Source organism: Odocoileus virginianus, chromosome 5 (genome assembly GCF_023699985.2).
Source record: "Odocoileus virginianus isolate 20LAN1187 ecotype Illinois chromosome 5, Ovbor_1.2, whole genome shotgun sequence".
NCBI lineage: Eukaryota > Metazoa > Chordata > Mammalia > Artiodactyla > Cervidae > Odocoileus > Odocoileus virginianus.
In genome coordinates, this window is record NC_069678.1 from 30,618,029 (window position 1) to 30,632,853 (window position 14,825).

A 14,825-nucleotide genomic window follows, 5' to 3' on the forward strand; every position below is an offset into this window, starting at 1 on the left:
TTGTGTCTGACTATTTGTGACCCCATGGACTGCAGCACAAGAAATCTAAAGCAAGAAAGCAAGAGAATTGCAGGTACCTTAATTCCTGAAGTTTGTGATGAGATTTGCAATTTTGAGAATTTAGACCTTGACAATGAATTACGAAATTTGAATCCTGGCTCCATGACTTAATCTCTCTGTTCCTGAGTTTTCTTGTGCATAAAATGGAACCAATAGTTCTACCTATCTATACCTCAGGGTTGGGTTGTTGTGAACAATTTGCAGACCCTCTGCCCTTCAGCACAATTACCCATGCATTAAGATTTCCGTGGACTTCCCTGGTTGCCCAGTGGTTAAGAATCTGCCTGCCAACTCAGGGGACGTGGGTTCAATCCTTGGGCCAGGAAGATTCCACATGCTACGGACAACTAAGCCCACGCACCACAACTACTGGAGCCTGCAAGCTCCACAGCCCATGCTCTGCAACAAGAAGACACCACAATGAGAGCCCACACACCGCAACTACTGAAGCCCGCAAGCTCCACAGCCCATGCTCTGCAACAAGAGAAGACATCACAGTGAGAGCCCACACACCACAGTCAGAAAGCAGCCCAGGTCATCACAGCGAGAGAAAGACCGCACACAGCTACGAAGACCCAGCACAGTCTAAATAAATAAAGTTTAAAAAAAGGAATTCCTTAGTACTATGACCCATCTATTTGAGAGATAGCTTCCTTAATCTTTCCTAACTCCATCACTCCCTCTTTATTTGCAAAGATCTAGACTGACTCCCTCCACAATCACAACATCCAAGATGCCCAGGCACCTTATTTCAGTTCCTGTGGAGCCTACAGTGAACACCTATATGTACCCTGTCTTTCCCTCTAGAGTCAAAATGAAAAAGGAGAAACCAGAAGTGGTGGTTTCTGTATAGTTATTAGCAGCTAAACAACAACAACAACCAAAAGTAACTTAGATAAAAAATATTTTTTTAGAGTTACTAAAAAAAAGTTACTAAAAACAGTAACTAAAAAAAAGTAACAGGTTCTGGCTTTTGGAACAAAGGAAGGAAGCAAAGTTAAATAATTGATTATATTCTACAAGGAGTAGCAATACCTTGGTCAAAAGTAAAGAAATTTGGTTGGGTTACTCCCTTCCCTTGTGGCTCAGAAGGTAAAGAATATGCTTGAAATGTGGGAGAACCTGGGCTACATCTCTGGATTGGGAAGATCCCCTGGAGAAGGGAACGGCTACCTACTCCAGTATTCTGGCCTGGAAAATTCCATGGACTGTATAGTCCATGGAGTCACAAAGAATCAGACATGACTGAGCGACTTTTACTCACTCACTCCCTAGAAAATGACAAGAAAACTGAGGTTCATAAGAGTTAAATAAAGAAGTAAGGATTCAAAACCAAGAAAACGAAAACAAAACACAAACAAAAAGTCTGATGAGAGTTCCACTTAGGTATGTGATGGAATTCTTGCTCACTATGTCCACCTTGAAGCAAGGGAAGGGGGGTGTATTTCAATATTCAAAACTGGAAATACAAATATATTTTCTGAGTAAAGTTGTTAAATAGAATAATTTTTTTTTTACCTTAATGGGATTAATAGGATTTTGTAAGTGACCTAAAAATGCATACAATAATAACTGCCATTAAATTTTTTAAAAAAGTATTGAATCACTATTCTGTATACCTGAAACTAATATGACATTGTAAAGCAACTATATTTGAATAAAAAACACATACCACCTAAAAAATAAATAAAAAAAAATAAATTAAATGACAATGTGCTTAGTCACTCAGTCACGTCCAACTCGTTGTGACCCCATGGATTGTAGCCTGCCAGGCTCCTCTCTGTCCATGGAATTCTCCAGACAAGAATATTGAAGTGGGTACCTTTTCCCTTCTTCAGGGGATTTTCCCAACCCAGAGACTGAACTCAGGTCTCCCACACTGCAGGTGGATTCGTTCCCATCTGAACCACCAGGGAAGCCCAAATACCAATGTAGTAGATGTCTTTCTGAAACTGCCATCCAAGATTCATTCTCTTTTCTTCTAATAATAAACCTACACTTTTCCTCTAGGGAAAAATGTTCCCTGTGCCTTTTGTCATTATGCTTTGGATGGAACTGAAATCATCCCAGATTCTGGAGGTAGGTATGTGATCTAGGTTGGACTTATTTAAAACAATTGTTTGGGGACTGGAAACATGCAAATATGAATTTAATCAAGGTAAGGCCAAGACTTTTGTGGGTTTTTCTGAGAGGAGCTGACCCTTTTTTCCTGTTAAATTGGAAACCAGTAAGATATTAACATAGAGGTGGTAAGAGTCAGCAATAAGAACTTCTTTCAGAATAAAGCAAATATCAAGAAAAGCAGTTGAAGAAATACAACAAAATAAAATCTGAGTACTCTTTGAACCCTTAATATTAATTAATTTTTTAAAATTTTAGCCAGTTTTCTTTTCCTTCCCTCTCTTTTCCCTTCCTTTTCTTTGCTTCCTATATGCCTGCAAATGTTAATACATTTCTTAATTTTAAAAATTTGTTAATAATTTGTTAATATGTAAATGTTAATATGCCCAAGAATGTTAATACAATCTGTTTTATGTTAGCCTGTATATATACTTTTTCTTTAACCCACAAAAAAAGCCTATAGCTGGGCATAATTATTCTCATTTTCTGATCACAGCTGAGGAATTCCATGGTCATGCATCTAATAAGCCACAAAGCTATGATGCAACTTCAGGTCAGTCTGATTCCAAAGCTATACTATACTCGCTGCTCTCAGAAAACAGGGCTCCTAAGGCACCAAGCCTTGAGGTTTCAACAGCTCATATGTACTTATAATTTAAGGGCCGTGTCTGTATGACAGACATGATGTGACAATAACACATTTGCTCTGGCCTGTGATGTGAAAATTGATTTACTTTTGAAAATGTACTGATTACTGCTTCTTAGAATATTACTGAAACGACTGTCAAGGGCAAGTCATTTATAAAATGTATTTTTAAAATAATTTTTTAATTATTACTTTAAAAAAATTTATTTGGCTGTGTTGGGCCTTAGTTGTGGTACACGAGATCTTCTTTGGACCATGCAGGATATTTAATGGCTGGTGTATGGATTCTCTAGTTGTGGCACTAGGGCTTGGTAGTAGTTGTGCTTAGTGGACTTAGCTGCTCTGAGGCATGTGGGATCTGAGTTCCCTGACCAGGGATTGAACCTGTGTCCCTTGTACTGCAAAGCAAATTCTTAACCACTGGACCACAGAGAAGTCCCTAAAATGTATTTCTTTAAAGCAGATTGTATTTTCTACTTTTAGCCTAAAAATCAGCTATATGTCCAAGAGAAAATTTTCATATTCATTCATCCTATAACAGACATTTAGAGATGTTTAGACATTTCGATGGATGTGAGAGTTGGACTATAAAGAAAGCTGAGTGCAGAAGAATTGATGCTTTTGAACTGTGGTGTTGGAGAAGACTCTTGAGAGTCCCTTGGACTGCAAGGAGATCAAACCAGTCCATCCGAAAGGAGATCAGTCCTGGGTGCTCATTGGAAGGACTGATGCTGAAGCTGAAACTCCAATACTTTGGCCACCTGATGCGAAGAGCTGACTCATTTGAAAAGACCCTGATGCTGGGAAAGATTGAGGGCAGGAGGAGAAGCAGATGACAGAGAATGAGATGGTTGGATGGTATCGTCGACTCGATGGACATGGGTTTGAGTGGACTCCGGGAATTGGTGATGGACAGGGAGGTCTGGCGTGCTGCAGTTCATGGGGTCGCAGAGTCAGACACGACTGAATGACTGAACTGAACTGAACTGAAGACATTTAGAGCATATCAGGAAAGAAGCAATGGAGTATCGGAACTGGGTTGCCTAGAACAAAAATTTGCCTAAAGTGGTGACACCCTCTTTGGGATATATGTATTATATCCTGTGTGGCAATGTACCACTTTGCTCTACTTGTGAAATTTCAAAGGAAGTAATTTTTTCAAAGGGTAAGAGTCTGAGAGACAGTACTGAATAAACCTCCTGTATCTCAGTTTCCTCACCAGTAAAATGATGATGATAATGGTTCTATTATTATTATTATTTTGGCCACGAAGCATGTGGGATCTTAGTTCCCTGACCAGGAACTGAACCACTGCCCCCTGCAGTTGGAAGGGCAGAATCTTAACCACTGGACTACCAGGGAAGTCCTAGCAATACTGTTATTAGTAGGACACCATCCTCTCCTAAGTTTCTCAATTAAATGAACTTCTGACTTGAAACTTAACTATTTAGTTAAGTTTGAGTATTTATTGATTATATTTCCAAAGGATTCGATTCAATTTTCTCTCCTCTTTCATGCCCTTTCTTTCATGCACATAAAAATATGCTACATAATTTATCTCCAAAAAAAACCAAGATATAATACATGCTCAGCATTGAAATATGTTAATTTTATTTTATCAAGGAACAAAAGATCATTGCTATACATGGTGAACAAAGAAATAAATAGTTTTCATTACAAAAATGCAGTTTTAAAAATACCTCTCTTCTCAGATTTTCTGTCAAAGTTAATGTAGCCTTGTGGCTTAAATAAATTTTACAAAACAAAAACAGGTATCTTGAATCACTTAAAGTATAGTGACTTCAGAACAGTGATAGTATTATTGTTTAAATAACATTATATCACTTGCACATATTCTGTCTTTCTCTCTATTTAGGGAGAAACTAGGCTAAGACAATAGGGAAATCTTTCAAATAAATGAAATTAGAGAAATTTTCCTTTATTCCTCTCACCATAATACATTAGAATGATCATTGGAATCTATTTCAAACAAATCAAAAGTCTCTAGTATATTTGTATTGCAAAGACCAAAATATTTAAGTTGTCATCTCAGAGCAGCAGATAGCTTTGAAAACAAACACATTTATTTTCTAGCTTTATTGAGTTAGGTTAAATTTAGTTTAAGTATTAGTCACTCAGTCATGTCCAACTTTTTGTGACCCCCATGGACATAGCCTGCCAGGCTCCTCTGTCCATGGAATTCTCCAGGCAAGAATACTGGAGTGGGTAGCCATTCTCTTCTCCAGGGGATGATATCCAGGTCTCCCATATTGGAGACAGATTCATTACCACCTGAGCTACCAGGGAAGCTCTCTTTAAGCTTTCAGTCAGTTCAGTCGCTCAGTCGTGTACGACTCTTTGCAACCCCATGAACCGCAGCACGCCAGGCCACCCTGTCCATCACCAACTCGTGGAGCTTACTCAAACTCATGTCCATTAAGCCGGTGATACAATCCAACCATCTCATCCTCTGTTGTCCGCTTCTCCTCCTGCCCTCAATCTTTCTCAGCATCAGGGTCTTTTCCAATGAGTCAGCTCTTCACATCAGGTGGCCAAAGTATGGGAGTTTCAGCTTCAACACCAGTCCTTCCAATGAACACCCAGGACTGATCTCCTTGCAGTCCAAGGTACTCTCAAGAGTCTTAAACACCACAGTTCAAAAGCATCAATTTTTCTGTGCTCAGCTTTCTTTATAGTCCAACACTCACATCCATACATGACCACTGGAAAAACCATAGCCTTGACGAGACAGACCTTTGTTGACAAAGTAATGTCTCTGCTTTCTAATATGTTGTCTAGGTTGGTCATAACTTTCCTTCCAAGAAGTAAGCGACTTTTAATTTCATGGTGGCAATCACCATCTGCAGTGATTTTGGAGCTCCCCAAAATAAAGTCTGTCACTGTTTCCACTGTTTCCCATCTATTTGCCATGCAGTGATGGGACCAGATGCCATGATCTTAGTTTTCTGAATGTTGAGCTTTAAGCCAACGTTTTCACTCTCCTCTTTCACTTTCATCAAGAGGCTCTTTAGTTCTTCACTTTCTGCCATAAGGGTGTTGTCATCTGCATATCTGAGGTTATTGATATTTCTCCCAGCAATCTTGATTCCAGCTTGTGATTCATCCAGCCCAGCATTTCTCATGATGTACTCTGCATATAAGTTAAATAAGCATGGTGACAATATACAGCCTTGACATACTCCTTTCCTGAGCTGGAACCAGTCTGTTGATCCATGTCCAGTTCTAACTGTTGCTTCCTGACCTGCATACAGGTTTCTCAAGAGACAGGTCAGATGGTCTGGTATTCCCATCTCTTTCAGAATTTTCCACAGTTTATTGTGATCCACACAATCAAAGGCTTTGGCATAGTCAATAAAGCAGAAATAGATGTTTTTCTAGAACTCTCTTGCTTTTTTGATGATCCAGCAGATGTTGGCAATTTGATCTCTGGTTCCTCTGCCTTTTCTAAAACCAGCTTGAACATCTGGAAGGTCATGGTTCACATACTGTTGAAGACTGGCTTGGAGAATTTTGAGCATTACTTTACCTGCATGTGAGATGAGTGCAATTGTGTGGTAGTTTGAGCATTCTTTGGCACTGCCCTTCTTTGGGACTGGAATGAAAACTGACCTTTTCCAGTCCTGTGGCCACTGCTGAGTTTTCCAAATTTGCTGGCATATTGAGTGCAGCACTTTCACAGCATCATCTTTCAGGATTTGAAATAGCTTAACTGGAATTCCATCACCTCCACTAGCTTTGTTCGTAGAGATGCTTCCTAAGGCCCAGTTGACTTCACATTCCAGGATGTCTGGCTCTGGGTGAGTGATCACACCCTTGTGATTATCTGGGTCATGAAGATCTTTTTTGTACAGTTCTTCTGTGTATTCTTGCCACCTCTTCTTAATATCTTCTGCTTCTGTTAGGTCCATACCATTTCTGTCCTTTATTGAGCCCATCTTTGCATGAAATATTCCCTCAGTATCTCTAATTTTCTTGAAGAGATCTCTAGTCTTTCCCACTCTATTGTTTTTCTCTATTTCTTTGCATTGATCACTGAGGAAGGCTTTCTTATCTCTTCTATTCTTTGGAACTCTGCATTCAAATGGGAATATCTTTCCTGTTCTCCTTTGCTTTTCCCCTCTCTTCTTTTCACAGCTATTTGTAAGGCCTCCTCAGACAGCCATTTTGCTTTTTTGCATTTCTTTTTTTTTGGGAATGGTCTTGATCCCTGTCTCCTGTACAATGTCACGAACCTCCGTCCATAGTTCATCGGGCACTCTGTCTATCAGATCTAGTCCCTTAAATCTATTTCTCACTTCCACTGTATAATCATAAGGGATTTGATTTAGGTCATACCTGAATGGTCTAGTGGTTTCCCCTACTTTCTCCAATTTAAGTCTGAATTTGGCAATAAGGAGTTCATGAGCTGAGCCACAGTCAGCTCCCAGTCTTGTTTTTGCTGACTGTATAGAGCTTCTCCATCTTTGGCTGCAAAGAATATAATCAGTCTGGTTTTGGTGTTGACCACTTGGTGATGTTCATGTGTAGAATCTTCTCTTGTGTTGTTGGAAGAGGGTGCATTCTCTTGACAGAATTCTATTAGCCTTTGCCCTGCTTCATTCCGTACTCCAAGGCCATATTTGCCTGTTACTCCAGGTGTTTCTTGACTTCCTACTTTTGCATTCCAGTCCCCTATAATGAAAAGGATATCTTTTTTGGGTGTTAGTTGTAAAAGGTCTTGTAGGTCTTCATATAACCATTCAACTTAAGCTTCTTCAGTGTTACTGGTCAGGGCATAGGCTTGGATTACCGTGATATTGAATGGTTTGCCTTGGAAACGAACAGAGACCATTCTGTCGTTATTGAAATAGCATCCAAGTACTATATTTAGGACACTTTTGTTGACTATGATGGCTACTTCATATCTTCTAAGGGATTCCTGTCCACAGTAGTAGATATAATGGTTATCTGAGTTAAATTCACCCATTCCAGTCCATCTTAGTTCGCTGATTCCTAGAATGTCAATGTCCACTCTTGCCATCTCCTGTTTGACCACTTCCAATTTGCCTTGATTCATGGACCTAAAATTCCAGGTTTCTATGCAATATTGCTCTTCACAGCATTGGACCTTTCAGTCACATCCACAACTGGGTGTTGTTTTTGCTTTCGTTCCATCTCTTCATTCTTTCTGGAGTTATTTCTCCAATGATCTCCAGTAGATATTGGGCACCTACTGACCTGGGGAGTTCATCTTTAAGTTTTAATACTGAGTTATTAAGTCACACAAAAAAATGTATATATTTAGGTTGTAGAAAAAGATTTTTTTTTTAAGAAGTATACTGTGATGATTTCATATATTATATATGGTGGAATGATTACTACAGTCAAGTTAATTTAATACAGACATCATCACTTTGCATAGTTACCTGTTTTGTGTGTGTGGTGAGAACACTTAAGAGTTACTTCTTTGGCAAATTTCAAGTATACCGTTATGGTGTCATTGACTATAACTATCATGATGTACAATGGATCCTCAGAACTTTTTTTATCTTATAAATGAAAGTTTGTACCCTTTGACCAACATCTCCCTACACTTTTTTTAGTCCTGGCAACCACCAGTCTATTCTATGAATTTGATTTTTTTTAGATTCCATGTATATATGAGATCATACACTATTTGTCTTTCTGTGTCTGGCTTATATCACCTAGCAATACCTGCTATATTCATTGAAAGGTCTGATGCTGAAGCTGAAGCTCCAATAGTTTGGCCACCTGATGCAAAAAGCCAACTCACTGGAAAAGACCCTGATGCTGGGAAAGATTGAAGGTAGGAGGAGAAGTGGGCAACAGAGAGTGAGAAAGTTGCATGGCATCACCGATTCAATGGACATGAGTTTGAGCAAACTCCAGGAGATAATGAAGGACAGGGAAAGCCTGGCATGCTGCAGTCCATTGGGTCACAAAGAGTCGGACACAACTGAACAACAATGCATTCCAGGTTTATCCATGTCATCACAAATCACAGGATTCCTTTTCAATGACTGAATAATATTTGTATGTGTGTGTGTGTGTGTGTGTGTGTGTATACACACTATGTAATATATATGTACAATTTTTTAAATTCATTCATTCATAGGCAGACCGGTTGTTTCCACATCTTGGCTACTGTGAATATGCTGCAATGAATATGGAAGTACAGACACCTCTTCAAGAGACAGATCATTTCCCATCTAGAAGTGGGAATGCTGGATCATATGATGGTTCTATTTTTAGCTTTTAGAGGAACCCCCGATATTGTTCTCCATAGTGCCTCTTATCAATCTACATTTCCAGTAACAGTGCACAAGGATTCCCTTTCTCCACATTCTTCCAATGCTTATCTCTATTACTTTTGATAATAGCTGTCCTAAAATCTGTGAGGTGACATATTATTGTGGTTTTGATTTGCATTTCTCTGAGGATTAGTGATATTGAATACCTTTTCATACACCTGTTAGTCATTTGTGTGTCTTTGAAAAAATGTCTCTTCGGGTCCTTTGTCGATTTTTATACCAAGATACCTTTTTTTTTTTTTTTGCAGTTGAGTTGTATGAGTTCTTTGAATACTAGTTCTTTGCATGCATAGTTGAACTTTGAACTCATACTTTGTATAAGTTTTTGTATACTAATCCCATATCACATACATGGTTTGCAAATATATTTTCCCATTTTGTAGGCTGGCTCTTCATTTTGATTGTTTCTTTTGCTGTATAGATTTTTAGCTTGATATACTCCCAATTTAGTTTGATATACTCCCTGTGATTTTTGAGTCATATCCAAAAAAATCATTGTCCATACCAGTGCCAAGAAGCTTTTTCCCTATGTTTTCTTCTAGGAATTCTATGCTTTCAGGATTTACAGTTAATTTTTACATTTAAATCTTTAGTCCATATTAAGTCAATTTTTTGTGTAAGGTATAAGATGGGCCCAGTTTCATTCTTTTGCGTGAAATATACATTTCTCTTAGTGCTCATACAACGCTGAATGGAGCTATGTGGTGTAGTGATTAATAAAAGAGCATACAGTAAAGTTTCAGGATATAAAATTAACACACAGAAATCTCTTGCATTCCTATACACTAACAACGAGAAAACAGAAAGAGAAATTAAGGAAACGATACCATTCACCATTGCAACAAAAAGAATAAAATACTTAGGAGTATATCTACCTAAAGAAACAAAAGACCTATACATAGAAAACTATAAAACTCTGATGAAAGAAATCAAAGAGGACACAAACAGATGGAGAAATATACCGTGTTCATGGATTGGAAGAATCAATATTGTCAAAATGGCTATACTACCCAAAGCAATCTATAGATTCAATGCAATCCCTATCAAACTACCAGCAGTATTTTTCACAGAACTAGAACAAATAATTTCACAATTTGTATGGAAATACAAAAAACCTCGAATAGCCAAAGTAACCTTGAGAAAGAAGAATGGAACTGGAGGAATCAACCTGCCTGACTGCAGACTATACTACAAAGCCACAGTCATCAAGACAGTATGGTACTGGCACAAAGACAGAAATATAGATCAATGAAACAGAATAGAAAGCCCAGAGATAAATCCACGAACCTGTGGACACCTTATCTTCGACAAAGGAGGCAAGGATATACAATGGAAAAAAGACAACCTCTTTAACAAGTGGTGCTGGGAAAACTGGTCAACCACCTGTAAAAGAATGAAACTAGAACACTTTCTAACACCATACACAAAAATAAACTCAAAATGGATTAAAGATCTCAATGTAAGACCAGAAACTATCAAACTCCTAGAGGAGAACATAGGCAAAACACTCTCTGACATAAATCACAGCAGGATCCTCTATGACCCACATCCCAGAATTTTAGAAACAAAAGCAAAAATAAACAAATGGGACCTAATGAAACTTAAAAGCTTTTGCACAACAAAGGAAACTATAAGCAAGGTGAAAAGACAGCCCTCAGACTGGGAGAAAATAATAGCAAATGAAGCAACAGACAAAGGATTAATCTCAAAAATATACAAGCAACTCCTCCAGCTCAACTCCAGAAAAATAAATGACCCAATCAAAATATGGGCCAAAGAACTAAACAGACATTTCTCCAAGGAAGACATACAGATGGCTAACAAACACGTGAAAAGATGCTCAACATCACTCATTATCAGAGAAATGCAAATCAAAACCACAATGAGGTACCATTACACTCTAGTCAGGATGGCTGCTATCCAAAAGTCTACAAGCAATAAATGCTGGAGAGGGTGTGGAGAAAAGGGAACCCTCTTACACTCTTGGTGGGAATGCAAATTAGTACAGCCACTATGGAAAACAGTGTGGAGATTTCTTAAAAAGCTGGAAATAGAACTGCCATATGACCCAGCAATACCACTTCTAGGCATACACACCGAGGAAACCAGATCTGAAAGAGACACATGCACCCCAATGTTCATCGCAGCACTGTTTATAATAGCCAGGACATGGAAGCAACCTCGATGCCCATCAGCAGACGAACGGATAAGGAAGCTGTGGTACATATACACCATGGAATATTACTCAGCCATTAAAAAGAATTCATTTGAATCAGTTCTAATGAGATGGATGAAACTGGAGCCCATTATAAAGAGTGAAGTAAGCCAGAAAGATAAAGACCATTACAGTATACTAACACATATATATGGAATTTAGAAAGATGGTAATGATAACCCTATATGCAAAACAGAAAAAGACTCAGATGTATAGAACAGACTTGTGGACTCTGTGGGAGAAGGTGAGGGTGGGATGTTTCAAGAGAACAGCATCGAAACATGTATATCTAGGGTGAAACAGATCACCAGCCCAGGTTGGGTGCATGAGACAAGTGCTCGGGCCTGGTGCACTGGGAAGACCCAGAGGGATGGGGTGGAGAGGGAGGTGGGAGGGGGGAAGGGATGGGGAATACATGTAAATCCATGGCTAATTCATTTCAATGTATGACAAAAACCACTGCAATGTTGTAAAGTAATTAGCCTCCAACTAATAAAAATAAATGGAAAAGAAAAAAAATAAATAAATTAAAAAAAAAAAAATAAAATAAAGCTAAAAAAAAAAAAAAAAGAAAAAAGAACAGAGCACTGGTGTGGCAGAAGCACAGGTTCAGATTCGTGTTCAGTCACTGTGTAACTCTGGGTGAGGCTCTCAGACTGAACGCTTAGCATGGCTCCTGGTATTTGGTAAGCATGCAGTAACAGTAGCTCACATATGTTCATGTAGGTATATGTGCAAAATAATGCTAGATTTATAAAATTCAAATCTCCACAGAAAAGACTTCAGTGATAAGAGAAATATTAAAAGTAAAAATAACTATTCATCCTCTATGTTTCTTTACTAGTAACATATAGAGAACCATAAAATTCAGATTCTTAATATAAATTTATGAACTAGAGGTGAATCACTTAGGCATATACAGATTGCTTGATAAATGCCAGGAAGATGTTATAATGCTAGAGAGTAGTTCTTTATATTACTGTTTCATTATTTTAACTATATTTAACTATATTATTCTAACATCTTATCAAGTCAAATGCAATACTAAGTATTATGTTGCATGTCACTCTATACTTGATTTTAAATTAATCATAATGCTCAATTACAGTATTTGGCATCATTTGTGTTTTTTTTCAAAATAATTAAAATTTAGACAATTTTCACACAATAGTAGGATACAAATAAAAGTTCCCATAGACCATAAACTAGGAGACACTGGAACATATCCAGGGACATAAAACAAGCTGCAAAAATTTCATGGTCTAAAGGTATTGAAATCGTACAGAGTCTGCTCTCTTATTACTTTGGGATTATGTCAGAAATCAATATTATCAAAAGACACTTGAAAATAACACATATTTTCAAGTGCAATGTGACATTTACCAAGAGAGATATTTGACTTAGCCATTAAAAGCCTCAATAAAGTTAGAAGACTGAAAAAATACAGAGGGTGATTGCAGAGAAGAAAGCACTTAAATGAGGAATTAATATCAAAATGAGAAACTAATATCAAAGATAGTTTTTAAAATCCCATATATATGTAAATTAAATGTTCACTTTAAATGATGGGTGTATCTAAGAAGCTGTAACATGGAAAATTAGAAAATATTTGTAACAGAATAAAAATGAAAAGAAAAGTTACCAGAATTTGTTGCATGCAGCTAAAGCTGCTCAGTGTGGAGTCTTAAGTAAGATATGAAAACAGATAATGAACAATAACATAAAGTTTTGTGAAATTTGGACAAAATTTGTACTTTAGCTAATAATAGTATATCACATGCTAATTTCCTGTTTGTTTATTTTTTTTTCCATTTATTTTTATTAGTTGGAGGCTAATTACTTTACATCATTACAGTAGTTTTTGTCATACATTGAAATGAATTAGCCATGGATTTACATGTAGTCCCCATCCCGGTCCCCCCTCCCACCTCCCTCTCCACCCGATCCCTCTGGGTCTTCCCAGTGCACCAGGCCCTTGTCTCATGCACCCAACCTAGGCTGGTGATCTGTTTCACCCTAGATAATATACATGTTTCAATGCTGTTCTCTTGAAACATCCCACCCTCGCCTTCTCCCAATATTTCTTTATATTCTCAGAATTGGGTTATAAGTTCCAAGCCTCATTCAAAATTTTTAAATCACTAAGATAATAAATTTTCTAGATTTTAGCAGTAATACTAGATGCCAAAATATATGGAAATATATCAAAGTTTTGAGAGAATATAAATTAGAAATCTACCATTCTATTCATACTGTCTAACAAGTGAAATCAAAAGGTCATAAATTTTTTAGTTAGGCAAAAATTAATAAATTTTCTAAAATATGCACATTATATTATACATAGTATTTATACATATGTATTCAAAAGACTTTCTACTACACTTGATAAAGGCTTGAGAAAGAACAACAATGACAGTAACAACAAAAAAGAGATGGAGAAATTGGAAAACATAAACTAAATGCAGGTACTTTTTAAGGTTTTTATGTACTTGATGATGAGCTGAACACTCAGTTTAGCTTCAGTGATGCAATTATAAGTTTTTTTATCACACAATTATTCTTTCAAAATTGAATGTGCCTGTACAAATGTCCAGTGTAGACAGCTGTCCAAATAGTAAGAATTCTATGTATCAAGACAGGTGGTGTTATTATCCTGCAAATCTATAACACAAGTGTTCATTTATAAAAGATTTGAAAGAAAAAGCCTTAACATAATAAATAAATAAATAAATATCTTGGTAGGAAAATAGAACAATGAATTTCAATTTATTACATGCACAAAAATCTTTAATATACAGTCTGAAGAAAATTACAGACCTTTGTCACGGCTGTGGAAGTCTTTTGATATCACATAATAATATCTGATTTGAGAAATTTATTTCAGCTAACTAAGTTCAGGACATTGCTTCAAAGTGCTACTAAGAATCACTTCGGACATTCATAAAACCTGAAGAATCAACCTAATTTACAAATTTTGAGACAAGAGCTACTTCAGGGCAAGCATAAGCTTACTTATCATGGTTTTGCCAGTACCTCTCTGAGGCTGCTGAACGTATTAGGCTCTGAATGTATGAAGGAGCATGGCTGACTGAAGACCTGCCTACTGGAAAAAAAGCTGTACCATGGTCAGCTTACACTGTTCCATTGGCTTAAAGTCAATGACCAGATGATCAAAAGCAGTTCTCAATTGGGGGTGATATGCCCCCGACAGGACATTTGACAGTACCTGGAGTCATTTTGGGGTCTCACAACTGACAAGGGTACTATCATTGAGGTGGTAAAAGCTAGGGATGCTGCCAAACATCCCATAATGCCCAGGTCAGCTCCACCGAACAAAAATCTGTCTGGCCCAAAATGTCAATACCGCTAAGTTAAGAAATCCTAATATTTATAAGTTAACTGAATATTAATGACAGCATTAGATGGTCATCCAGAGCTAAATCCACCAAAC

The 14,825-nt window shown here is 37.4% G+C and overlaps 1 long non-coding RNA gene across 4 annotated transcripts in view; it reads right to left on the reverse strand.

Annotated features, from left to right (window-relative positions):
- LOC110145668 (uncharacterized) overlaps window positions 1-14,825 on the reverse strand; it is a 120,627-nt gene that overhangs the window by 66,175 nt on the left and 39,627 nt on the right. The gene's annotated exons all lie outside the window — the stretch shown is intronic.